This window comes from Lissotriton helveticus, chromosome 3_1, assembly GCF_964261635.1.
Source record: "Lissotriton helveticus chromosome 3_1, aLisHel1.1, whole genome shotgun sequence".
NCBI classification, from domain to species: Eukaryota; Metazoa; Chordata; class Amphibia; order Caudata; family Salamandridae; genus Lissotriton; species Lissotriton helveticus.
In genome coordinates, this window is record NC_136061.1 from 488913510 (window position 1) to 488941035 (window position 27526).

The window sequence follows — 27526 nt, forward strand, 5'->3', positions numbered from 1 at the left end:
ATATTTCAAAGGGATCCACAAAATATTCTCCATATTCTTTGGTTCCCTCTGAAATATATGTTTATACCACTGCATTTTGTGCACAAAGCACACACGGGCATTTGCACACCAAATATAAATACAATGTTCATGACCTCACGTTATTGAAACAGATGCAATTAATTACATATATTGTAAATCTTACAGGATGAGAGTGAATCTTACATTAGCACTATCACAGAGACGACTATGAATGCAGTATCATTAATTGGTTTGATTATGTTTTGTTGAATTATGTTTCGCTTGTGGGTGTTACTAAAAAAAAACTTACTTTACTTTATTGCGTGATTAATAAAAATCTTTGCAATGACTCTATAAAAACAGCAAACAAACAAATTCACAATCACAAGTTTTACAAAAAAGCGCATAAAATCAATAAAAGAAACTTAAAAATATGGGCGAAAAATCCATACAAAGTAGTACAATGGATTGCATTTGTATAATAAGGAAGAAACCGTTCAGCATTTACTAAGTCTTTGTTGATCACGAAAAAGTTTTCTTAAAGTGCAAAAGTGGATCTTTATGAGTCTAGTTCAATCGCTGGCCTCTGGATTTTGAATCGTATTAACTGTTTTTATGAAGCGCACTAGTCGGCAAGCTAGTTGAATATCTTCTCCCTTAAAGCTGATCAACAGGGCTTGTCTGCGAGATCGCACACCATATTGATTCCAGAGCTGGGTTAGTTGGCCCCTTCGGGCACTGTCTAGAGCTTTACAGCTGCATAACAAGTGTAAAACGTCCTCCTTTGGATTATCGCAAAGCCTGCAGTTGGAATTAGATTCCAGGCATTTCCATGGGGGAAAATGGGTTTTTGACGGGATTACCCCCATCCTCAGCTGCAGGAATTCTTCCTTCACCTTCCTTGAAAAGCTGGTGCTGAGGTATGGTTGGGGTGAAGCGCTGGTATAGCTTTGGATTACATACCACCCATGTGATCTCCTAGTTAACGCTGCTTTGTCTTCTTCCATGGAAAGGATTTTCACTGACTTGTTGACCAGGCGCTTGAAGCACTTATGTGAGCAGCTCTAGTCCCAAAGGTCTTTTAATACAATGGATTTTATAGCTGCTTGGAGGTACACCATTGCAGGGGATCCCTTGTTTGTCTCCAGTACTTTCCAAAGGTGGGCGTTCAGGGAGTCTTTTGCCGCGTTCTTAACTTTATGCCAGCATTCTGCATATGCGCCCTTACGTGCAATTTGCTGCTTCTGTAAGCCGAACTCCAACCGTAGCTCTGCTGGGGAAGTATAAGGAGGGAGTGAGAAGAGTATTCGCAGTGTTTTGCTGACCGCATTGTCTAAAGTGTCTTTGTCTCTCCCTCTCATGCATTCGCTGCCATAGGTTATTGATGGTAGCAGTTTTGCGCGAAATATGTCCAGCAAGGGGATTAAATTTGGGCCCGCTATTTTGTTCTTGATATTTTTTAAAGCGATGGCCAGTGAAATCCCTCTGTTTTTTATTGTTGTTGCATGTCGCTGGAATGAGCCGTTAGAATCGAAGATTATCTCCAGATATTTATATTCTTGAACTGTTTCCATTTTGAGATCATGCAGAGACCATTGAAATATTTGCTTTTTTGATTTTTGATTAAAGACCATCACCTTCGATTTTTCCGTATTTATGGTCAGGCCGTTTATTTGGGAAAATGTACTAGTTGTGTAGATAAGATGTTGCAGGCCTACTGGGGTGTGGCTGATTAGTATCAGGTCATCTGCATATAATAAATTCGACAATGTAAGGCCCCCTAGCTTTGGGGCATGATGGTTGCATTCGTCCAGATCTTTAGAGAGGTCAGACATAAAAAGGTTGAACAGGGTTTCAACCCTTTTGTGGTCGGCCCCCAGTTTTATTTGGACCCAGGTGTCTGAATGCAGTAAGATCAATAAGTTGAGCAGCTTGGAGTCCACCACCCACTTTGAAAGTTTTGACCACAATTTCCCTCTGTCAATGCTATCAAAAGCTGCGGAGAAATCGATATAACACGCATATAATGATTTTTTATGTTTAATGGCAGCATCTATCAGCAGGGAGAGGGCTAGAATGTTAGTCGAAGTCCCTAGATTTTTTTGGAATCCAGTTTGGTTGATAGGGATTAGTTTTTTATTTGATGCCCAGGAGGTTAGTTCTTCCAGGAGTAGCCCTGAGAAATATTTTGCGTCTATGTCTATAAAGGCTATGAGTCTATAGTTCTTAGCCTCGTTCTTATTTCCTTTTTTATAGATTGGAGCTATTATTGAGCCCCTCCAGGAGGACAGAAGCTGTTCAGCCCTCCAGGAGTCTATAAAGAGCGGGAACAATTGTTCAGCCAAATAATTTGGATCTTGTTTATAGATGATGGGAGGAATTCCATTTGGGCCTGGGGCTCCCTCCTTCCGTCCTTTCGCAATGTGTCCCTTCAACTGCTCAATCGAACCTGGGAAGTTGTTGTCCACAACTGGAGACTTTAGAGCCATCGCAGTCGGCTTACAGAATTCCGGATTTCGATGACCCGTGCTTGGCTCCTCGTCATTAAAGTGATTGAACAGATAATTAACCCAAGTTACCTCTGTGATGTGGGAGTTTACTCGGGGGGCATTCGGATTGTCTATTTTATTTACAGTGTTCCAGAATCTTGCACTGTTGTTGTTTTTTGAATCATAAAGTAGCTGTGCCCAAGTTTTTAACGCGGCTTCTTGTTTAATTCGCCACAGAGTTTTATTCTTTTGGCATTTTAGTGATCTCAATTTGGACACTAAACCGTTATCACTCCCATCTTTCCGCAGTTCGCGGAGTGTGCTGTTAATGGCTGTTTTTATTGCCCTCAAATTAAGCGTTAGAGGAGATTGAGGGTAATTTTTTGAGTTGCTTCTTAAGCCGGAGAATGTGTTTTTTTCACTTGACCGTAGGTCAGTTTCTTTAACGGAATTGTGCTTGGTGTTCATTGGGCCAAAGGATTTCAAGAAGGACTGCCAGGCGAATATTTTGTTGTCGTTCAACTTGGCGGTGCTTTCCCAGCTCTTCTTTGCTTCTTCCATTAATCGTTCTGGATCGCTAGTATTGCACTTAATTCTGTTGCATTTTGCTGAGGTTAGTAGATTTGGGCCATTTGCCAAAAATGTTAGCGCTGTCCCTTGTGCCCTTAGTGACAGTTCTTGCGGAAGGTGGTCGCTGCAGTCAGATATTCCTATTTTAAAGTCTTGTACTAATGCAAACAGTGAAAAGGACAAGAAGGTATAGTCAATCGCTGATGATGTAATCGAGTTATGGAAGGTTGCTGCTTGGGGGCGGTCCCCCGGCGTTCGCCCATTTGCCGAAATCAGACCCAAATTAGTTAGGTCTTCTGATAAGCTTTTTGATACATTTGTTTGTTTGCCCCAAGGGCACACTTCCAAGGTGGAATCTCCCTGACATACAAATAATCTTCCATTAGGTAGTTCTTCCCTGATGATTTTGATAGGAACATATTGAAGTCTCCTGAGACGATAAGGTTCGTGTTACTAATTATTGCTATAAAAATTGTGAGATCATAATGATTGCATTTGGCATGCAAGTTGTGGTTTGCATGGCTGTTACATGATTATGGATTGTGCTCGTAATGATAACCTGCAAATTTCATTTTTTTTTTGTTTAATTCGTAACCATAATTGTATTTTAATCGATAGTGGCCGGCGAGTTGTCAGAGTGGCAGGGCGGGGTGAGGTGGGCAACGGGAATGGAGGGGGACAAAAAAAAACACTTACCTTCTCGCCGCATTGCGCTCCTAGCTTCTCCAGGCACAGGCTTCCAGAGCGCATTGTGGCCAATCCTGACGCTGCTTTCATGGTGCTGAAAGCATCATCAGAATTGGCCTGCGCGCTGATGATTTTCGCTCCCTCTCAGGCTGGGAGCGTATGCCTGCTCTTTCCAACCCAGCAATGCAGCTGAGTTTGGAGAGGGCTTCACTGCACATGTTGGTTTGGCCGACCTGAAACAGCTGGCCAAACCATCATGCAAAGTGGAGGCAGTGCCCTACACTTCTCCTCCAGCCTGTCACTGCCCAGGCACCATCCCCAAGCCTTGGCTCTGAGAGAAAAATAAAACGATAATAAACAAGAGTTTATTATTGTTTTATTTTTTATTTTTTGCGGCTACTTACTGGTGGGGTGACACTACTCCACAATAGCTTAGGACCCGCTGATGATTTTAAATCTGTTTTTAGAATAATTTCTCTGTTTTTTAAAAATAAAGATTGCGGTGTTATAAACAAAGCATACAATAACTTCACTGTAAAGGCTCTTTACCCAAACCGCCTTGGGTGGCCAACGCCCACAGTGCATACAGCGGGGATTGGCCACTAGGCCTGGCCTCCAGCCAGGTCCTGCACTCATCCCTCCATGGGTAGCCAAACCCTGCTAATTACATCAAGGCTGGCTGCAGGACCTGGTCTACATTTAGGCACTCCTTTCTGTTTTTAATTGTTCAATGAACTCACAGATCCAACATTGGATCTGTGTTACTGAAAGCAAGATCCTCAGCCTTGGGTGAAATCTAGTGTGTACTTCAAACCTTCAAGGCCTGCTGCCCAGCGAATCACGAAACATCTGTAGAATTTTAGTTCTTAGCTCTTTGAATTGTGTATATAACAATTGCTCTTCAAAGTATAGTTTGTATCTTTTGATTGAGCAAAGACTTTCCAGATCTCCAGCCTTTACTCAGGAAATAACTTGTCTGGATTCTTCAAAACAATGACTGAACAGATGCAATCATTTGCTGTGGTTGAATCAAGTTTGTTCAAAAGTTAGTGGGCTGTCTGAATACCTTCGGATAAAGCATTCATCACAATATTCTTGGAGCTGGAAATATAGTAATGTAGAAGTCATACTGACTAAGTAAGTAGTAGCGACTGATTCTGCATTAGAGATTTCAGAGGTGCTGTAAGTTATGACGGTCTGTCCTGACTTTGAAAGGTTATTGTGTTCCAATCAAGTAGTGTCTCATTTCTTTGCAGGCAAATTTCATGGCCAAGAACTCTTACTCTAAAAATGAGCAGTTTCTTTCACAATCCAGCATGATTTGGGGAAAATAATATACTGGATGTTCAAGACCATTGTCATCTTGTTTTTGCAGAGGAACTGCTTCAACTGCTGTGTCTGAGGCATCTGTCTGAACAATGAATGTTTTAGTTTGGTCTGGATGGCGAAAAGATTGCAGCCTTGTGAAGGCTTCCTTCAGTTTGCAATAGGCCTGTTCAACTCTTGAATCCCTAGCAAAAATCATTTCTAAGTTGTTGTTTCTTTAGAATTTGAGTTATGTCAGTAGTTAATTGGGCAAAGAGTTAAAAATGATGCATTCTGAGGAAGCTTTGAGTTTCCTTGATATTTGAAGGTGGTGGCCAGTCCACAATTACAGACACTTTGTTAGGATCCAAGGATAGTCCCTTATACTTTAAACAGTAACCTTAATTTTCTACCTCAGACTGATCAAACGCACATGTGTGTGTTTTACAGTATAGATTGTTTTGCCTCAACCTTAATAACACTTCTCCCATATGCTGATAATGGTCTTACTTATTTTGCTAGAGAAAAAAAGGGTATCATCCAAATATATTACCACAAATTGGTGCAACATATCTGAAAACACATGGTCCATAAATCTTCGGAATATGGCTACAGTGTTTCACAGTTCAGCGTGTTTGGCCCGGTATTCAAAGTGAACAAAAGGGGTTCAGAAGGCTGATTTACAATCATCTATTACCTTGACATGCACAAGATGATACGCTCCTCAAAGATCTAAATTGGGAAAAATGCGTTCTCCTCTTACAGATTCAAGTATTGCCTTAATTAAGGGGGCGGAATAACCATCCTTAATGGTCACCCAATTTAACCCTCTATAGTCGATAAAGGGTCTCATCTTATTGAACTTCTTAGGCTAAAAGAATAAACATGCTCCAGCCAGATAAGTGGAATGGTTAATCAAGCCATTCTAAAGATTTTCTTAGAGGTACTCTTTCAAACCCTTCTTCTCAGACAGCTAACAATTCCTAAAAAAAGGAACTGCAGATCCTGGTTCAAAAGCTATTTCACCATCTAAATCGTTATGAAGTGTAGATACAATTTCTTGGGTTTCGAAAAAACATCTTACTTGACTTATTTTAGAGATAAGTAATAATTGAAGGCATAATAGTTTTCATGGCAAAACTGAGAGGGAGCAACACTGTCTAAGTTGGCCAGTTGATGTAGGGGTTGTGCTTTATGAACCAAGGTACTCAAAGTATTATAGTATACTATGTTGATTTAATTATGTCTAACTCAACCATTTCTGTATGGAGTTCTGTGGTCATTGCCAAAGCAACATAACTTTCTTCGACTGGCCTTGACACCAGTGGAGTACCATTCACTGATTGAACTTTCTGTGGAATATCCCGGGAGATTCAACAAAAACCTTTTCCATTGCCTAATTCTCATCCACCTGAGGACACTGGTCCTACTATCCAGCAATGCAGTAAATATGCAGTCAGATCCTTCAGACGCTTGTTGAAAATGGCAATGTGTATGTACATAAGCGGCGTTCATTTTGTGTTCACTGTACCCCTTGTTGTAAGCAGAACGGATATTGCTAAAACACTGACTGTGTCATCCCGCTAGCATAGACCCATGCACACACGTACACGACAGCCATTTTAGGTATCATGGTCTCCTTGTTCACGATCGATCATCGTCACACTTCCCTGACCCTGCAAGCTTCCCCCATGCACCCTGACCGCCCCCGCTCTCACATGTACAAGTCATGAGCACCTCCCCTCCCGCATGACTCTGTCTCTAGGGATCACACCCCGCGCCTGACCAACACCTCCTTTCCTTTCATGAATACCCCTCTTTGGATAAACCCTTTCTCTACGCTCGATTTTCCACACTGATCTTTTCTTTCATGAATATCTCTCCTTTGATGACCTCTTCCTCTGAACCTAATTGTTTGCACGGACCGCTGGTCATCCCTTAGCCCGAGGATACAGTTTATTGCCCACTACTGTATGCACTCGTCTCTCTTGAAAGAAGCCACTATTGATCATGGCCACCCCACCCCCTGAGATTCGATCAGGCACACACATTCCAATGGAATCAGCAGAACACTCAGCTGCGTGACAGCCCCCTCCTATTGCATGAAGGATAAGGGCCCCTACTGTAGCCACGTGTTGGAATATCTTCATGCTTCACAATGCCTTGATTGTAATGAAGGATGTGTGTGTGCCTTAAACCTGTGTATAAAAGACGAAGCCTCAGAGAAACTTGTTAGAGCACCTCCCGAAGACACTATGCGAGTGTCCCAAATGACATGCTCTCCTCATGAGTAATAAACTCTGTTCTTGTTTTCCTGCCTTCAGCGCCCGTCTCTTTATTTGGTAATTATTCAAGATGGGAACTAAGAGTCGCCCTGCACCAGCAGCCTGGGCATCCGGTGCGTTATGGGCTGACCTTTCTACAATTGGCGTCCCAACGCGGGGCCCATCAGCGACATAAGGTCCGGTAAGAGAGGTCCAGACGATGGGGTGAACATCTAAATGATTGGAGTATACCTGCCTTGAGAGGGCCCTCGTCCGGCTGCCGATTGAATGAACTTCACCGATTCCGAACGGACCTCTCTCAAGTGACCTATTGTCCTGACTGGAATCCCACAGGAATGCTGCGGTAAAAACATGGAGAAAGAGAACGATCGGGCGCTGGAAAAAGGAAGGCGAAGAACTGTCCACATGGTCCGGTCCGGGTAAGGTCGTGACACACGACAAATTGCGAAAATTGATTGATTGATTGTTTGAAAATACTAGTATTACTTATTGACTGTTTCTGAGAGATTCTCTATTTGCAAACAAGCACAGAGTCGCCATACTCTGTTTAGTCTTTGCAGATAGTGAAGGATAGGTAATGCAGACTTTTGTCCCCATTGTAATCCGTCATGCCTATTTTTCTCCCCATTGATTGATTGTTTGAATCGAGCATTGAATTGTTCGAAGTTGGTTCTCTTAAGGATCTTCTCTGCCTGCAAACGGGGAAGAATAGGAATATTCTCTCTCCCTTTGCAGATAGTGAAGGGTAGGTAACGCAAACCTTTAACACGTCGTGCCTATTTCGTTCCTCATTGATTGATTGTTTGCCCGAACATTGACTGTTTGGGAATTGGTTCTTTTTGGAGGTATTCCCTGTTTGCAAATAAACGTCGGAAAATCTTTGCAAGTAGTGAAAGGGTAGGTAATGCGGACCTTTGTCCCCCGTTGTAATCTGTCATGCCTATCTACTCCCCACTGATTGATACGCCAGTTTCACCCGGACCATTTACTAGAGGTAGGTCATCTGGCCCGACCAGAGAGCACCCCTAGTGAAAAGGACATATGCAATAATAACGAAGTGATCACTGTATCCTGTTAACAGAAACTTTAGCATGAAACTGTCATGAATCACATACATCCGGCGCCCACGGCCCCCACAAAAGTAGTTTGCCCCCTCAGGAAACCCACCCCTGTCCCGTGCAACCAGCACTCCAGATATGTCAGGTGTAGTGTTTGTAAACGATGTTCTAACTGTTCAAGTGTTTGTGCTTTCACTTCAAGGTGATCTGTATTCTGTCATTGAAGGTGAACGCTATTGTTGGACATTTTCTTTGGGCACTAGAGGAGATGTTATACTTTTATTGTAATCAATCATTTGCAGGCGTATAATGTTTTACCAGTTGTCTTACAGAGCTGTCAGCCATGCGAGCGCATGCAGTGAAAACGCACGCACAAGATTGGTGCGCTTGTACGGAGCTTTCAGCTGTGCGAGCGCATGCAGTGAAAACGCACGCATAAGCTTGGTGCGCTCCGCACGCAGGGGAAGGTGCGCATTACGTCAGTAATCCCTGGGTGTGGCACAGCTATAAAAGGCCACACCCAAAGTTGCTCGTCGCTTTGCCTTTTATCACCGCCCAGCTCAGGATCGTCCTGGAAAATCCTCGGAGTCTGCAAACGCCAGCCAACGCCCTTTGGAAGTCGAAGGTCTGGAACTTGACATCGCACCTTGGAAGAAAAATACAAAAGCTAAGTGAAACTTTCTTTATTTGTTTAACTCATCAGGCGCCCTACGCAAGCAAGCGACAAGAGATTTGAAACTCGAACAAACTTACCTGGACTTGGTTTTGAAGATCTGATGTGAGACTTTGAATAGAGACTTTCTGAAAGGACATTCTTTTGGTTCTTAGGGCTTTGAGAAGAATCAAGGCTAACTTTTGAAACGTAGTCAGTTTGTATGCTTTTGTGCAAAGTGTTGTTATAATTTTATTTGTCTAGGAAGAAAAAGTGAAGGAAGGCACAACTAAGATACAGAGAGTGAGTAAGTGGGGAATAACATAGTAGGAATTGTGGTAGAAGTGACAGACTTAAGAAAGGAAGTAACTTATTCTTACCATTTATTTCTCTAGTGGCAAAGTGATTCTCAGACAACTCATCTCTCTTCAACACGGTTCTACCCTGCCTCACCCTTCACGACGACAACACGGACGTGACGCCTAGACCTTAACAGTCGCAGGTAGGATAGCACTTAATTTCTAAAAAGAAACTTAAAAGAAGGAAAAGTTCGTGCTGTATAATTGAGAATAGGAACACAATTGAGATTACAAAAGCTTTCTTTATTGCCTCGCAGGTCGACAATAAGGAAGCAGGTAGCGTCCACGATCCGGCCTACCTCCCTGATTTCTAAATGATTACCTCAGTGTAATAAATATAATCACTAGGAATTGCCTAGAATTTGGGGAAGTTGGTCCATAACGTCTCTGCGGAATCCACCTACAAGCGACCTACAGGTAAGGGTGCTTGTAACCTTGACAGAAGGCAAAGCCCACGACATTTATTCCGCCCAGACGTTATGGATCCTTCCATTGCAAATTCTTTGCAAGATATGGCGAATCTGTTAACTGCTATTCAAGCTGATAATGCAGCTCTTCGTAGAGAGGTTGCTGATATTCGAAGTAATATGCAATCTGTTCCCTCTGGTCCTAGTACTTGGAATTTCTCCCCAACTCAGAAGTCTGTGTTGAAACCCGCGACTTTTCAACCAGGGTTTCAAACCTTGCATTCTGATTCTACTCCATCTTCAACGTCAACTCAGATTCAAGTTGTAACTCCAGTACCTGTTCCCTTAGCACCTCCAGAAAGGTTTTATGGAGATAGTAATAAATTTTCCATATTTTTAAATCAATGTCATTTACATTTTATAGCAAAACCAGCAGCCTTTCCTGATGACTCCTCTAAAGTAGCCTTTGTTCTTTCGTATTTAGGAGGAGATGCAGCCTTATGGTCAGTGCCAATAGTTGATCGCGATGACCCTATTCTTTATAATCTTCATGCATTCAAAAATACCATGAAAAAACTGTTCGCAAAACATGTCTTTGTTCAATCAGCGGATCATGAGTTGTTACAATTAAAACAGGGTTCATCGGATTTACTGCATTATATTTCTCAATTTAACAGACTAGTAATTGAAGCTCACTGGCCAGAGGAAAAAAGGGTTTCCCTTTTTTACAAAGGACTCAAAGACGAATTAAAGGATATGGTCACACAGATCTTAGATCCTCCAGATACTATAGAAGACTTCATAGACTTAGTGGTAAAACTGAATCATCGATTGTCAGAAAGAAGAGGCGAAAGAGGAAAGTCAGAAGTAAAGGTCTTCTCTTTTAAAGAGAGAAATAACAGTATGAGAACAGAAAGCACACCTAAGATTGATTTAGGAGAACCCATGCAGATAGGTACTATCAAGGGTCCTCTAAGTAAAGAGGAAAAAGACAAAAGAAGAAAATTAAACCAATGTTTGTATTGCGGCAAGTCAGGCCACTTGGTTAAAGAATGCCCAGTGCGCCCAAACAAGCCCAAGGGGAAGAATCCTGAGGTAGCTTTAGTACAGCAGTCGGAAAACTAACTAGCTCGGCAAATCAAGAGGTCAGATTGTCGAGTAAGGTTTCTAGTTTGGCCTCCATAACTCCGGAAATAACTTCCCAACATCTTAGTATAAAGGTCTCTTTACAGTCCCTCAAAGAAACAGGGAAACATTGGACGGTAGACGCCTTAATTGATTCAGGAGCCACAGGCAATTTTATTGACACTATGTTTTTGAAAGAATTAGATTTTAAGACTAAGTCCAAAGAACATCCAGAAGTTGTCAGGGCAGTTGATGGGAAGGAGTTATCTTCAGGTTTAATTCAATTTCACACTGAAACACTCGCCATGACTTGTTTAGGTGTCCATAAAGAAAACATAACCTTTGACATCATTGACGCTCCTCAATTCCGCTTGATTTTGGGTATACCTTGGCTTACTAAACATAATCCCAAGATTGATTGGGTTAAGAGGACAGTGTTGTTAGACTCCAATTACTGTACATCAAACTGTTTGTTGTCACAAGATTCAAAAGTACTGATTCAAGGTAGCAATTTCCCCTTGAATTCAAAAAGTGTTTTACTTTTGGAAGGAATTCCTGAGGAATATTCTGATCTTCTTGAAGTGTTTGACAAATCAAAAGCCAATACCTTACCACCTCATCGGGATTTCGATTGTCAAATAGACCTAGTGCCCGGGGCTACCCTACCGTGTAGTCGAATTTACGCACTCACCGATAAAGAAAACGAACATTTAAGAGATTATCTAGATGAATACTTGGCCAATGGATTTATTAGACATTCGAAATCTCCTGTCTCCTCTCCTCTCTTTTTTATCCCAAAAAAGGGAGGTGAGTTGAGAACTTGCATAGACTATAGAGCTCTTAACAACGTAACTGTTAAGAACAGATATCCACTTCCTTTAATTCCAACTCTCTTAGACCAATTGAAAGATGCCGTCATTTATACTAAATTGGATTTGCGAGGAGCTTATCATTTAGTCAGGGTTCGAAGTGGTGACGAATGGAAGACAGCTTTTCGTACCAAATTTGGTCTGTATGAGTATCAGGTTATGCCATTCGGACTCTGCAACGCTCCCGCAGCGTTCCAATTTTTTATAAATGAGGTTTTAAGGGAATTTCTAGATATCTGTTGTATTGTATATATAGATGATATACTCATTTATTCTAAAAACACCACAGAACATGTACAACAAGTAAGAGCGATTCTTCGAAGACTTCTTGACAACTCCTTGTATGTAAAGCTTGAGAAAAGTACATTCCATACTTCTAGAGTCGAATTCCTCGGATATGTTTTAAGTCCTGAAGGAATAGAAATGGATCCGAAGAAAATCCAAGCCGTTCTAGACTGGAGTAGCCCTTCTTCAGTGAAGCAAGTACAAAGTTTTTTGGGGTTCGCTAACTTTTATAGACGTTTTATCTGTAATTTTTCTCATGTGATAACCCCAATTACTAGGCTTCTGAAGAAAGGAGTAAAGTTTGATTGGAATAGTGATGCAGAGGAAGCTTTTCAGAATCTCAAAAGACAGTTTACTACAGCTCCTGTATTAATGCATCCGGATCCTTCTAAACCCTTTATTGTGGAAGCTGATGATTCGCAGTTTGCCATCGGAGGAATTCTATCCCAAAGACACAAAGAAACAGGTCAGATGCACCCCATTGCATATTATTCACGGAAACTAACCCCTACAGAACTAAACTACGCTATCGCTGACAAGGAGTTGTTAGCCATTAAAGCAGTCTTCGAAGAATGGCGTCACTACTTGTTAGGGGCAAGACATCCTGTAACGATCTATACTGATCACAGAAATCTGCAGTTTCTGCGCTCTGTGAAAGCACTCTCTGCTAGGCAATTACGTTGGACATTATTCTTTAATGATTACAACTTTGTCATAACTTATCGACCTGGAAAAGAGAACCTAAAAGCAGATGCTTTATCACGCTTGGGAATGTTAGAAGAAAAAGAAGGTTTCTCTGATAAAATTCAACCTGTTCTACCAGACAATTGTTTTAAGATAGGAGTGGTTCTTTCTAATGTAATGCTAGACATAAAGGAAAAGATTCAGGAAAAAACCTCACAAGATTGGTATGATTTGTATCCTCTGTTACAGTTAAGAGAAGGATTTTTGTATATGAATGAACAAATTTTTGTACCCACGCCTGAATTACAAAACAAAATAATACAGTTACATCATGACACACTTATGTCGGCACACCCCGGAATCATCAAGACCAGTCAATTGATTAAAAGAAAGTTCTGGTGGTCTTCCTTATTAAATGATGTTAGATCTTATATTGAGACTTGTGTGATTTGTGCACAAAATAAAACACAACATCAAGCACCTAGTGGTCAATTGCTTCCTCTCCCGATTTCCCCTCAACCTTGGCACACAGTATCTCTGGATTTTATAGTAGAATTTCCAAAAACCAAGGAAGGTTTTAACACCATTCTGACTGTAGTTGATCATTTCTCTCGTATGGCGCATTTCATCCCATTGAAGAAAATTCCTTCTGCTAAAGAATTAACTCAAATCTTTTCCAAAGAAATAATCCGACTACATGGTATTCCTTCGGTAATAATTTCTGATAGGGGTCCACAATTTGTTTCACATTTTTGGCAACATTTGGGTGAAACCTTGGGTATGGATATTCGCACTTCTTCAGGGTATCATCCCCAAACCGATGGTTTAACAGAAAGAACCAATCAAACCATAGAGCAATTTTTAAGATGCGCCTTGGTAGAAGAAGAGAAGGAATGGTCAGATATTTTATGGGTGTTAGAATTTGCATTCAATAACATGGACAATTCTTCCACCACTCTTTCACCCTTTTTCTGCACTTATGGTTTCCATCCTAAAAATATTCCAGAAACCGTTTTGATTCCATCAGTTATACCCTCTTTGGAAGACCACATTAAGAAATTAACTCATGTACAAGACTTGGCTCAGTATCATTTAGCTCAAGCAAAAGAGAGTCAAAAGGAATATTCGGACTTGCACAGAAAACCATCACCTAAATACTCCATCGGAGATAAGGTATGGTTATCTACAAAGAACTTAAAAATAAATATTTGTAAAAAGTTTCGTCCAAAATTCATAGGACCGTTTGAAGTAGAGAAAGTAATCAATCCGGTCAGTGTTAAACTAAAATTGCCTTCTAAGTATAAATTCCATTCTGTATTCCATGTATCTTTGATTAAACCTTGTGACCCTAAGACTAGATTCAGGAAAAATCCAAAACCCCTACTTATTGATGGAACCCCTGAATTTGAAGTCCAGAAAATTGTAGATTCAAAAAGGATTCGAGGAAAACTGTTTTATCTTATACATTGGAAGGGATACGGTCCAGAGGAGCGGACTTGGGAACCACTTTCCAATTTACAGAATTCCCCTCGATTACTTAGAAGTTTTCATCTTCATAACCCAAACAAACCAAGACCTGTTCCACACATTTTGGGAGGGCTCTTGAGAGGGGAGTACTGTCATGAATCACATACATCCGGCGCCCACGGCCCCCACAAAAGTAGTTTGCCCCCTCAGGAAACCCACCCCTGTCCCGTGCAACCAGCACTCCAGATATGTCAGGTGTAGTGTTTGTAAACGATGTTCTAACTGTTCAAGTGTTTGTGCTTTCACTTCAAGGTGATCTGTATTCTGTCATTGAAGGTGAACGCTATTGTTGGACATTATGAGGGCACTAGAGGAGATGTTATACTTTTATTGTAATCAAGCATTTGCAGGCGTATAATGTTTTACCAGTTGTCTTACAGAGCTGTCAGCCATGCGAGCGCATGCAGTGAAAACGCACGCACAAGATTGGTGCGCTTGTACGGAGCTTTCAGCTGTGCGAGCGCATGCAGTGAAAACGCACGCATAAGCTTGGTGCGCTCCGCACGCAGGGGAAGGTGCGCATTACGTCAGTAATCCCTGGGTGTGGCACAGCTATAAAAGGCCACACCCAAAGTTGCTCGTCGCTTTGCCTTTTATCACCGCCCAGCTCAGGATCGTCCTGGAAAATCCTCGGAGTCTGCAAACGCCAGCCAACGCCCTTTGGAAGTCGAAGGTCTGGAACTTGACATCGCACCTTGGAAGAAAAATACAAAAGCTAAGTGAAACTTTCTTTATTTGTTTAACTCATCAGGCGCCCTACGCAAGCAAGCGACAAGAGATTTGAAACTCGAACAAACTTACCTGGACTTGGTTTTGAAGATCTGATGTGAGACTTTGAATAGAGACTTTCTGAAAGGACATTCTTTTGGTTCTTAGGGCTTTGAGAAGAATCAAGGCTAACTTTTGAAACGTAGTCAGTTTGTATGCTTTTGTGCAAAGTGTTGTTATAATTTTATTTGTCTAGGAAGAAAAAGTGAAGGAAGGCACAACTAAGATACAGAGAGTGAGTAAGTGGGGAATAACATAGTAGGAATTGTGGTAGAAGTGACAGACTTAAGAAAGGAAGTAACTTATTCTTACCATTTATTTCTCTAGTGGCAAAGTGATTCTCAGACAACTCATCTCTCTTCAACACGGTTCTACCCTGCCTCACCCTTCACGACGACAACACGGACGTGACGCCTAGACCTTAACAGTCGCAGGTAGGATAGCACTTAATTTCTAAAAAGAAACTTAAAAGAAGGAAAAGTTCGTGCTGTATAATTGAGAATAGGAACACAATTGAGATTACAAAAGCTTTCTTTATTGCCTCGCAGGTCGACAATAAGGAAGCAGGTAGCGTCCACGATCCGGCCTACCTCCCTGATTTCTAAATGATTACCTCAGTGTAATAAATATAATCACTAGGAATTGCCTAGAATTTGGGGAAGTTGGTCCATAACGTCTCTGCGGAATCCACCTACAAGCGACCTACAGGTAAGGGTGCTTGTAACCTTGACAGAAACAACCTGGAAAGAAAGGAATAGGAAAACGAAATCAGTAGGCCACTGATGAACTTTTTATTAAATAACGAACAAGGAAACGATAACAATACTTAATGATAAAACCTATTAGTGTCCTAGAAGCAAGAAACGTTAGAAATAAGCCTGTAATAAGAAACCTGAAAACAGTAAGAAAAACCAAGCGTGACATTGCGACGGCCACAAGGCAACGAGGCTTCATCGCCCCTCACTGCCCCAAACATGTCTGTCCCACCGCCTGCCACGCCCAATAACGGCAACCTGAGAAAGATACAAAGCAACAGACATCCGCCCCCATTCTGGAAACTTCCAAAGTGCAACAGGGTTGCGGCTACGCCCAGCCGGAAGCAACACATATAAGGCGGGTCCTGCTGCCAACCGTCGGCAGGAGATCATCACATAGGGTGTAGCCGGAGGAGAGGCCGAGGCCGAAGGGACCCGGCCAAGGGGACTGCTACGACAACCCTGGAGAGTTGCAGGGGGGGGAATGTCTATGTCCTCGACCCTCCCCTCTCTCTCCCAGTCTGGACCAGCATCCATGGAGGGCCTGGGAGTGGAGAGGCCACTACACGAAAGGCCCAGGAGAGGCGCCACGCGCCAAGGTCTGTCCCAAGGATGGACTAAGGGACCCGTTCCTGGGGCCAGGGCGAAGAGCGTCCGGCCGCCATCAACCGGAGGCCCGACCCGAAAACATGCCAGGCGCCACTTCTTTCTTTTTTCTTCCATAATGGCAGCGACAACACTGGGGGGGGGGATGTCTTGCACATGCCTCCGACCCCCCCCTCGTCCTCATCGCCTGGTCCGGCCATAACAAATGTCAAGCGAGACGCCGTGGGGTGCACTGGGAGGGAGAGACGGTGCGAACAAGCCTCTCCCGCCTCCCCAGGTGGAGGCTTCCCAGCTGCACCCTCAGCGCTCCAGGCGCCCGGAAAAGGGTTCTTCCACTGTGGCGATGCTGCAACGCCTCGCCCGGCAGGTTGGAGCCCGTCCGCTCATTTGACCCCGCGATCGCCGGTAGCAGCCGAACTCTCAAAATGGCGGTCTACTTTACAAGAGCGGGCCCAGCCTGAAGGAATGGCCTGGTCACTTGTTGACTCCACCATCATAGTTCTCCACGACCTTGAAGATTCTAGAGGAGCCGCGGGAGTCCCCGACCCCCGCAGATACCCCTGATGGGGAATGACTGCCATGATTGCCCTCGGAACGACGGAAATGTAGCCGCAGGACGTCGGCGCTCCCATGCTGTCGCCAGCCTCAGTTTGAATGACTAGAATCCTGCAGACTACAGTTCGGATCAGTTCCGGTGAAAACACAGTATGACCCGGTAGAAAAAGATTGTTGCCTCCCTCCCCTTTTGACTGATGGTTCAGACCACCGATCCTTTCTTTTACCCTTTAACGGAACTTTTGGACTGCCAAAAGAAGCTCTGGGCCAACCACGAGTTAGTAGAGATTTAGACTATGCCTGGTTCTGCCTGACCGCACCCAAAATGGCGCCGATGCAAATGAAACTCTCAACTCCTTATTGTACCCCGATTGCTCAGCCTTGGTGTCATAGGATATGTATGAAGTTTTTTAAACATATAGATTGATATAGGATGTGTACTGATTATGAGTTCGGACAATGGATTGATATAGGATGTATACTGTCAGCTCGGACAATGAATTGATATGAGATGGGTACTGATTATGTGTTCGGACAATGAAGGACAATGAATTGACATGAGATGGGTACCGATTGAACATTCGGACAATGAATTGTTGTTGAATTTGGCGCATCATGATTATTGAAAGTTCGAAATTTCGATGCTTATGATACTCGCTCACACTAAAGATTCGATATGATTTTTATTGCCCTTGGCGCACTTTTTATGAAATTAACGACCACCGACTCCATTAAGTTTCCCCCTAATAAAGTATCCCCACATCTACAGTTCCAGCCTGCTCCGTGGCCGGCCCACGGGGTTGTAGGCCCGTATTTATGCACCGACATTCTTATTAAAGATTTTTTGGAAAAAACAAACGTAGTTGTCACGTGTGAATTAGTAAGTTTCGAATAAATGACCACTGTTTAAGGATTAAAAAGTATAGTACGCAGAGATACTGCAAAAATGAATGGTACAGGTTTTTGTTGTATGTACTTTGCACATTTTTGTACAGCTTAAAGCAACCGCTAAAAGACCCTGGAATTCAGCCTATACTTTATATGCTACCTGTATCAGAAAAATTGTGCTAAAATGCCCCTAAGTCGCTCCAACGGAGTGCCATCTGGCCTCCCTACATACGATCCGTAATACCACACTTGGGTGACCTATGCTATCCACCGGCTTCCGATAATCATCTCTCGCACACTAAAAGGTTCATCTGGGCTTAAATGCCGAATTGGCAAGAACTGCGTTCCGGGGAGATAGACCGCGTATGTAGTAAGTAAAAGCCTTTTCGGGTTTATGCGCGCTGATGTATTCTTAAAAGCTGACCCCGCCCCCTTCTTTTTCCCTCTTTTCTGCAGGTCACTTTGGAACATCGGTTAAAAATACGAAAAAAGAAAATGGTGATCTAACGGACGAAGAGACGGGAAAAAGGGTTTGATTATGGTACCTAACCGCAACAAGCAAACCATGACTATTTTTCTCTCTCTGAACTTAGCGCCTGGGAGAGCAGCCTAAAGGGGAAACCACAAAATATAACTTCGCTTGGCACCCCGAATAGTACAACTAAAATGACGTGCGCTAATGAATAAGCACCCCACACTTAACTAAATAGGGAAAGTTTAAGGAAAATTCCGAGGTAAGGATTACACAAGTACCCTCCGACGGGAGGACTAGGGATATTGCCGACACTTAAAGACCTACTACCTCCTTTTCGCATCCTCATAGACAAGTAACTAAAAGCTGCCCCATTGTTCTCCAATTGACACCAACTGTTGTCTCAGCCTGGAAACACATTTGCTAAAATGACTCAAAAATACCGCCGTGAGCATTAGCCCGACCAGGTCAGTTCATGACCAATTGCCAACGGCGTAAGTGTGTACAATCAAAGCCACCAGTAAGGGCAGCCGACGAATAAAAAAGAAGAAAAAGGTAAAAAAAAAAGAGCTTAGGATGACAAGGATGCACAGCATACAGAAAAGGATAATTTTGGCCAATAACTGTTTTATGTTTTGTCTTGGATTTTTGTGTATAATACATGTACTGTCTTCCCCGTCTGAGTCTGTGTGTACGTGATGTATGAATCTATGTCATCCCTCCGTTTGTGTTTCCGTATTACTTAACCCCTGTTGTTCTATGTTCTGCGCGCACTGAATGGTCCATTATTGTACACGTCTCACTCTCTCTCTCTCTCTCTCTCTCCCCCTCTCTTTCTCTCTCCATGTCACACGTGTACTGAATGGACCACTTAGAGTGCGGTCTCTCTATCTCTCTCTCTCTCTCTCTCTCTCTCTCTCTCTCTCTCTCTCTCTCTCACTCTCTCTCTCACTCTCTCTCTCTCTCACTCTCTCACTCTCTCACTCTCTCACTCTCTCACTCTCTCACTCTCTCACTCTCTCACTCTCTCACTCTCTCTCACTCTCTCTCTCACTCTCTAAAGCCCCCCTGTTCCCTCCTTCCTTGTATGGTAACGTTGTGCCCCTCCCGGCACAACACCTAATTGGGTCTCCTCGAACACAAAGATGTTTGGAAAAATTGACCAGAACTAAACGATTGTGACTCGCCATATTACTACCTCCCCTTTCCTGTAAAGCGATAGAACCCGAGTTGGTAATGAAGGAAAGGATAGGTAAGACGACGGATGTCCCCTAATCTGGCCTTCTATGGGGGGACTATAACGTCAATGGCCTTCTGTTTCTCAGTTCGCTAAAAATGCAATTCCCAATGCACAAATTACTTCGCTCCTCTGCCCTTGAGTACGAATGTCCAGAGTACCCCACTTCTCCCGATCGACCCCAGCTCCCTGTCCAAAGCGTCCCCGTTTCCCCCGATTAACCCCAGCTTCATGTCATCTACCCTCGAAAGCGAAATTGATGACCTTGATTAACGTTCACTCCCCAAGAAGAGCATGTTTTACGTCCACCCCCTCCCCCTTCTTCATGACGATAACGCCCCACTTACAAGAGTTAGCCGACCCCGAAGGGAGATGTAAGATTGTCGATGCTTGGGTTAAAGGGAAGGGCGAGTCTCTACATAAGGACTCGACTTTGAGTTTGATATAATACACTGTGTATAAAGGTCCAATTTCTCTCCACGTACGTCACGAATGAGCGCCAAACAGGGTTATGAATTCCATAGCAATGCACTCCTACAGACTCCAAAAAATTACGACTTCTGACTGTGACCGATGAACTTATCACCCACCTACATAGGATTGGGGACGGAATTGAGATGTATAAATGTCTTCTCCTGCCAGTTTTTCTAAAAACTTGTTTTCTACTCATTTAAAGATATAATAACCGGAGGAGAGGAGCTGGACGTGACGCACAGCCTGGCCACAGATCATGAAGCACATGTGACCGCAACCAAAGGTGGAGCCGCAGAGCAACGAGACGCGGGACGAGGCACAACTCTCAAACTCGGCAGATGAAAGAATGAAGGGCTACCTTGAAGCCCTCGACTTGCTGACCCACTCGTGCCTGAAGTCCCCGTCCCCTTTTGAGTCCGACTGATGGGCCTGCCTGCTCATTGTCCTTTGCTCCCTTGGTCTCTTGGTGTGTTCGAAGATCTGGCCCCACTCCGCCCTCTCTTCCCTTGATTATTCAACAAACTCTTTCATATAAACTTTTGACTATGGAATGGGATTTTGCCACGGAAAAAGAAAGACACGCAGGTGCCCAGCATGAGGCACCCCTAGGAAAATGAGTTAGGAAACAGGACTGTGATCTAACAGCAGAGGACTGATCGCACCCTGCAACGCGTAAGGATGATTCCGAGCTGGACTTATAGCTCCACCGCCGGTGCTCAAAAGCGCCAACGAAAAGAAAACGGACTACCAGAGTCTACAAGTGGTGGCTCGTCGTTGAAAAAGACATTTTCACTAAGACCCCCCTTCCTGAACTTTCTACCCACCCCTTGACTAGTTGTTTACATCGAATTGCATTCCTCCCTAAATTTTTATTGCTTACAAAAATGTTTCACCGGTCACCCATGTATCTAGCTTTCCAAAGTACTGATAAGACCCGAAGGTATCAGATTACTCTTAATTAATGTCATCGGAGAAAAAGTCTGAACTTGATGCTGTAATGTTTCGGAACCTCTTTTCTTGACTCCGACTAAAAAATTATGCCGATCTCTAGGATTGTATGAAGAACCCAACAAATGTAAATTAACATGTAGTGCATTCTGCCTATCGCATTAACTATGTAGAAACTGAACTTGCTTATGTAAAAAAGCGGCAACTGTTGAAAATGGCAATGTGTATGTACATAAGCGGCGTTCATTTTGTGTTCACTGTACCCCTTGTTGTAAGCAGAACGGATATCGCTAAAACACTGACTGTGTCATCCCGCTAGCATAGACCCATGCACACACGTACACGACAGCCATTTTAGGTATCATGGTCTCCTTGTTCACGATCGATCATCGTCACACTTCCCTGACCCTGCAAGCTTCCCCCATGCACCCTGACCGCCCCCGCTCTCACATGTACAAGTCATGAGCACCTCCCCTCCCGCATGACTCTGTCTCTAGGGATCACACCCCGCGCCTGACCAACACCTCCTTTCCTTTCATGAATACCCCTCTTTGGATAAACCCTTTCTCTACGCTCGATTTTCCACACTGATCTTTTCTTTCATGAATATCTCTCCTTTGATCACCTCTTCCTCTGAACCTAATTGTTTGCACGGACCGCTGGTCATCCCTTAGCCCGAGGATACAGTTTATTGCCCACTACTGTATGCACTCGTCTCTCTTGAAAGAAGCCACTATTGATCATGGCCACCCCACCCCCTGAGATTTGATCAGGCACACACATTCCAATGGAATCAGCAGAACACTCAGCTGCGTGACAGCCCCCTCCTATTGCATGAAGGATAAGGGCCCCTACTGTAGCCACGTGTTGGAATATCTTCATGCTTCACAATGCCTTGATTGTAATGAAGGATGTGTGTGTGCCTTAAACCTGTGTATAAAAGACGAAGCCTCAGAGAAACTTGTTAGAGCACCTCCCGAAGACACTATGCGAGTGTCCCAAATGACATGCTCTCCTCATGAGTAATAAACTCTGTTCTTGTTTTCCTGCCTTCAGCGCCCGTCTCTTTATTTGGTAATTATTCAAGATGGGAACTAAGAGTCGCCCTGCACCAGCAGCCTGGGCATCCGGTGCGTTATGGGCTGACCTTTCTACACACTGTTATCTTTATTGGCACAAGAAATAAGGAGGGCAAAACGACTGCAGATGATCCAGCAAAGGGACTTTGATGCTCTCTTGTCCTTTCCCCTTTTATAAAAGATGGGATCTGGCATTTTCTGATGGCTGTTGTGGCTGAAATGGATAAGAGAGAATTAACAGCCTGATTGAAATCCTGGCAGGCGGCATTACTCCATTACCCTGGTGTAAGTACCGCCCACCAGATTTATAAGTTACCGCCAGGCAGGCGGTCATTTATAAAAGCATTGCCAGGAACCACCATCACAGCGGTTCCTGTCAATGCATTTTACTCCCTCCAACCGAGCTGCATCAGCAGGATGCAGCCATGTGCCACAGAGTATTTCATTTTTCTTTAAAAAAAGAAAATCCTGAAACATGTTTTTTTTTCTTCCCTGATGGGTCTTCCTGAGCTTTCAGTAGTGGGAGGAGTTGTCATCTACACCTGAATAGGGCTGTGCCTGGCCTCTCACCCCTTTAGTGTCTCTGGAGCCAATACCAGGTAGGAAAAGAACGTGTGCCCTACAAAGATGATCTTTTGAAGAATGCCTACTTGAAAGGCTGCCAAAAGGGGTATACGTATTGGATCTAAAACACTAGACTTTTAGAATACTTCTGGATGAAGAGGATCCTCTGCCAAGGGAAGAGCTGAAGAGCTGTGCGGGGGAGTACTGCCCCTTTGCTATGTGTTGGTTTGCAAGGTTGGCCTACAGTTGCTGCTTCTGCTTTGGAACGGAAAAGGACTGGGATTTGCTGTGTATCCTGCTTGTGAAGTTTCTCCAAGGGCTTGTGCGTGCTTGCCTCCTGTTCAGAAGTCTCAGGCCATGAAAGACTTCACTTCCCTGAACTCCCCTGCTGGGAGGTCTGACCTGCCAAGTGGTGCCAATTCCAGTTTTGGACCCTTGGCGGTGCTTCTTACTACACAAAGCTGCAAAACACTGCAAAATTGACACTTCACTCTTTCAGCACTTGTTTGTCTAACATAGCACTGCCGTGTGAGAGAGAATTCTTTGCACCACCATATGGCCGAAGAGTTCGACGCAGCACCTGCCCATGGCCCAGAGAACCGCCGCAGCTCGAGTTCAGTGCACTGGTCTTGGAAGTCCGAGACCACCACACTGACTCCGACGCAGGCCCTGCTGTGCGACTGAATATACAGACGCATTGTTGGGCCGCAACCGAAGAAATCCCCACAGTGCATTGTTCACTGCTGACACCCCAATTCTAGTGCATTTGAATTTCCACGCATCACCTCCTCTCCAGTAAGGAATTGATGCATCACCTCCCCTGCATAGCAGTAAGGAAAACATCAGCTTCCCTGCATGTAAAGAACCGAGGCATAGCTTTGTTTTCTGGTGCCTCACCTCCCCTGCACCTGTTTTCATCGTGTGATATTTACGCATACCAGGTACTTTGCACAAAAAGTGAAGCATCCATCGTTGTATATGGGCTGCACGGTTGTAACTCTTGTAAAGGTGATATTTTGACTTATGTATGTTGGATTTTTGTTGTTTTGGTCTTGTTTGGTGTAGATGAAATACTTTATTTTTCTAAACTGGTGTGGTCTCAATTTATAATGTTTTCACTTTTTTAATGTGTGTTATGTACCAATACTTTACTCATTGTCTCTGAGATAGGTCAGCCTGCTTGTTTCAAGCTACCAAGTGGTTGAGCTGTGGTTATCTTAGGTGTGTAATCCCCTTATCTTGACTGGAAGCAAGGGTCTCTACTTGGACAGGGTGCAATCCACTGCCAACTAGAGACCCCATTTCTCACAATATACCCTTACACAAGACATGGCCAACAAGATCCTGCTGGCTGTCCCAAAGAACCTTAGGGCTTCTTTGACTTAGACAATTTGTGACGGGCAGGCTGCAGCTAAGCATGTCAACTGTGCAGGCATGGATATCACATGCTGTATTGGCAGGGCTCTTGGTACCAATGTTGTGGTTTGTAGAACACACCTGGATGCAATTAACCAGATTTACCAGCAATGCATATCACAAATGGACATACCCTTTGATGAGTTCACCTCTTCGTATAGAACGTGGACTCCAATTTGGAAAGATTTAAAGATAACAGTTACAGGGTGTTCCTTAGGGCTGTTGATCCCTGCAAAGCAATTTGCCCACCAGTTCTGAAAACATAAAGCTATTCCAAGGGGCGGGAATATAGGCAAAGATAGAAGTCTCTGCCAGTAATGCACCAGACACCCCATAGTTTCAGGGCTGTGGGCGTGGAACTGGCTGACAGTCCATGGACCAGCAGGGGTCCCAGTCCTCCAACTCCTTTCTCCTGCTACAACTATCAGCAATCCACTTTGTTTTGTTCTCAGTGGCTCATGCTGAACCAGTGGAGAGCAAGTTCAGTACTTTCTCCCAGGTTGGAGGTCCATCGCAACTGACAGATTGGTCATGCCGATTGTTCATAAAGGCTATGTCCTCCCTTTCTGTCCTCCCCACCCAATAGTCCTCCTGCACTAGAACGAATTTCGAAACAGGCATTTACCCATCCTGCTGCAGGAGGTACGAGTGTTGCTCTCCAAGAGTGCCTTTCAGCAGGTACTGGATCTGAAGACATGTTGTTATTCTTGTTATATCCTCTCCCCATAAAAGGACAGGGGCCTCTGGTCTATCTTGGACGTCCAACCCCTGCATGCCTTCCTGCGGAAGCAGAAATTCAGAATGCTCACATTGGCTAATATTGGGCCTGTTCTGGACACCAGATGGGTGGTGTCCATGAACATGTAGGCTCCATATTTTTCATACCCATCCTAGAGTCCCACAGGTGCTACCTACATTTTAAGGTGGGCCAGGTGCATCTTCAGTTTGCTATTCTCCTCTGCAGCTTCACTGACACCCATCAGGTGTTCACAAAAGTGGAGGTGGTCACTGCCCATCTTCAGTGGTTGAGAGTTTCTGTATTTCCATCCCTTGATGATTGGCAGCTGAAGATTGGCTCACTATGGTAAGTCATGGATCATCTCCAGATGGCGGCGCACCCCCTAAAGCCATTGAGATTTTCCATAAATGAGCCGAAGTTCCAGTTGATGCCATAACAGAAGCTTCCATCCTTTGGGCGATCCTAAAGACAGCGGAGTTCAGGGCTTTTCCTCCTGACTAACTGTCCTTGTTTTTAATCACTTATTGTGATGAGTTTATCAAAGGTTGGATGAACATGTTCTCTCCCAACCGTTTATGGTTCCCAATGGGACCTCAACTAAGTCTTGACATTTCACAAGCGTATGCCTTTCGAGCCTATGCATAGTTGCTCACTGTGTTTAATGACTCTGAAGGTGTCTTCCTCATAGCAATTATTTTAGTTCTTCACATTAGTGACCAGCAGGCACTTCCAGTGCAACCGAGGTACATCACCTTCTTTCAAGACAAATTGGTGCTTAGGGCTCAGACGGGCTTCTTACCAAAATGTGTGACTTATTTCTATTTTGGGCTGACAATAGCTCTATAAGCCTTCATTGCTCCTCCTCATCCCTCAAAAGAGGAAAAGGTCTATCGATTGGTTCCCCAAGAGGGATTTAAGTGTTTACGTTGATAATACCAAGGTTCATTGAGTGGACAATCAGCTCTTTGTTTGACTTTCTGGAGCAAAGAAAGAAGTGGCTTTGTACAAGAAGACCCTATCTAGGTTGACAGTCCTCTGTATGAAGATATGTTATGCACTGGCCAAGTAACAGTGCCTGGAAGGTCTGACAGCTCATTCACCAGGACCAATGCAGCTATCATTGCATTTGCAGGTACAAGTTCTTGATAACCGCCAGGCTATGGCATGTACATCAGTACATATGTTGACAATGCACTACTGACCTGATAGCCAAGTTCGGCGGGAAGGACACTTAGGGGGAGATATACTAAGATTTTGCGCCGTGTTTGCGTCACAAAAGTGATGCAAATCGGCACATTTTGTTTTTCAATTTAATTTCCTTGCACTACTTTGCATTACTTTACGCCATGGGGGCATACCAAGGGTGGAGCATGGGCGTTCCCAAGCAAACACCCATGGTTTCTCACACTAAACCCAATTTAATAAATAAAGTAGATTGGGTTTAAGGTGAGAAAATGCCCCCTTTTCAAGTAGGCGCAAGGAAGGAGTCATGCAACGCAGCCTCACGGGGCTGCGCTGCATGGCTTTTTTGTAAATCTTCCCCCAAGTCTACTCAGTTCTGCGAGACGTTCTGGTCTAAGCCCGCCCTGGAGAGGCACTGCTTTGATATCTATTTTAAGATGAAAAATCTGCAGTGCAGAGGAAGTATCCATCAGCAGAACAAATGACTTAACCTTTATGAACTCTCTTTCTGGTGAACAGTCTAATTAACCATATATTCCTTGATGCCCTTCCACCTCCGGATTCTGTGGAGGGACCACTTATAGCATCTAGAGGTCCCAACTAATTGATTTGCACACTATTACCAACAATTGTTTACGCTCTGTATCTGAAGGCACAGAAAAGGAGAAAAACAAGAAACACCTGTCAGCACCCGCCGGTGGCACTTATATGCAGCATTGCTCCATCACTTCCAGGGTGGTATAGTGGCAGCGCAGAGCCCCACGGTCACACCACTCTGCATGCGGGAGCACTGCTACAAGCTGGATCCAGTCTGGCACCTGGCGATAGATTATATAATGTATCCACCCAAAAGCGCTCTACAGTAGGTAAGTAGCTTGTTCTTCTTGAAAACTCATGAATGTATTTAGACAAAACCAAGAGAAGCAAAAATGTCCTTGAATAAAGTTCTACCCTCATGACAAATTTGGTGTAATTCAGTTCAGCAGTTTTCTGTATTGAAGTGTAAACAATCCTATAGGAATTAAAAAGGAAAATTACACTTTTGGGGCCCCTCTAGTTTGACGGGTCTGCGCCTACCGTTTTTTTTAATAGTAGAAAATCATTCAGATTTATCAAATGGCACCAATGTTATCAGAAAAACAAAAAAATGTTTTTCCTACAGAAGCCTGGCCTAACTATAACTACATTGGTGCTATTGCTGGCAATCTAATATATTACCCATTGGAGGTCGCCCCAGGGTAGTTAAAACCACGTTTCCATACAAAATTAATTGCCACTGTTTGATTGTTTCCAAATACTATGTTTAATTCACCTCAGTTCCTTCCTGAAAGATATCGAGGTGATTCATCAAGTGGGGGCCGAGACAAAGGGAAGGGTGGCTCAAAACATGTTTTTCCCCCATGCAGTTTCTCATAGGAACTTGAGACACAGCTACAGCCAAAACGGCTAAACGGAATTGTACCAAATCTAGCAAAAAGCTAGATCTTTTTCCAGAACATGTGCTTTTTGGGATTTGGTGTGAATCCATTTATAGTTTTTGA

At 43.7% G+C, this 27526-nt stretch overlaps 1 protein-coding gene across 4 annotated transcripts in view; it reads left to right on the forward strand.

Moving 5' to 3' along the window:
* ANKAR (ankyrin and armadillo repeat containing) overlaps positions 1-27526 on the forward strand; it is a 1199016-nt gene that overhangs the window by 529291 nt on the left and 642199 nt on the right. The window lies entirely within an intron of this gene.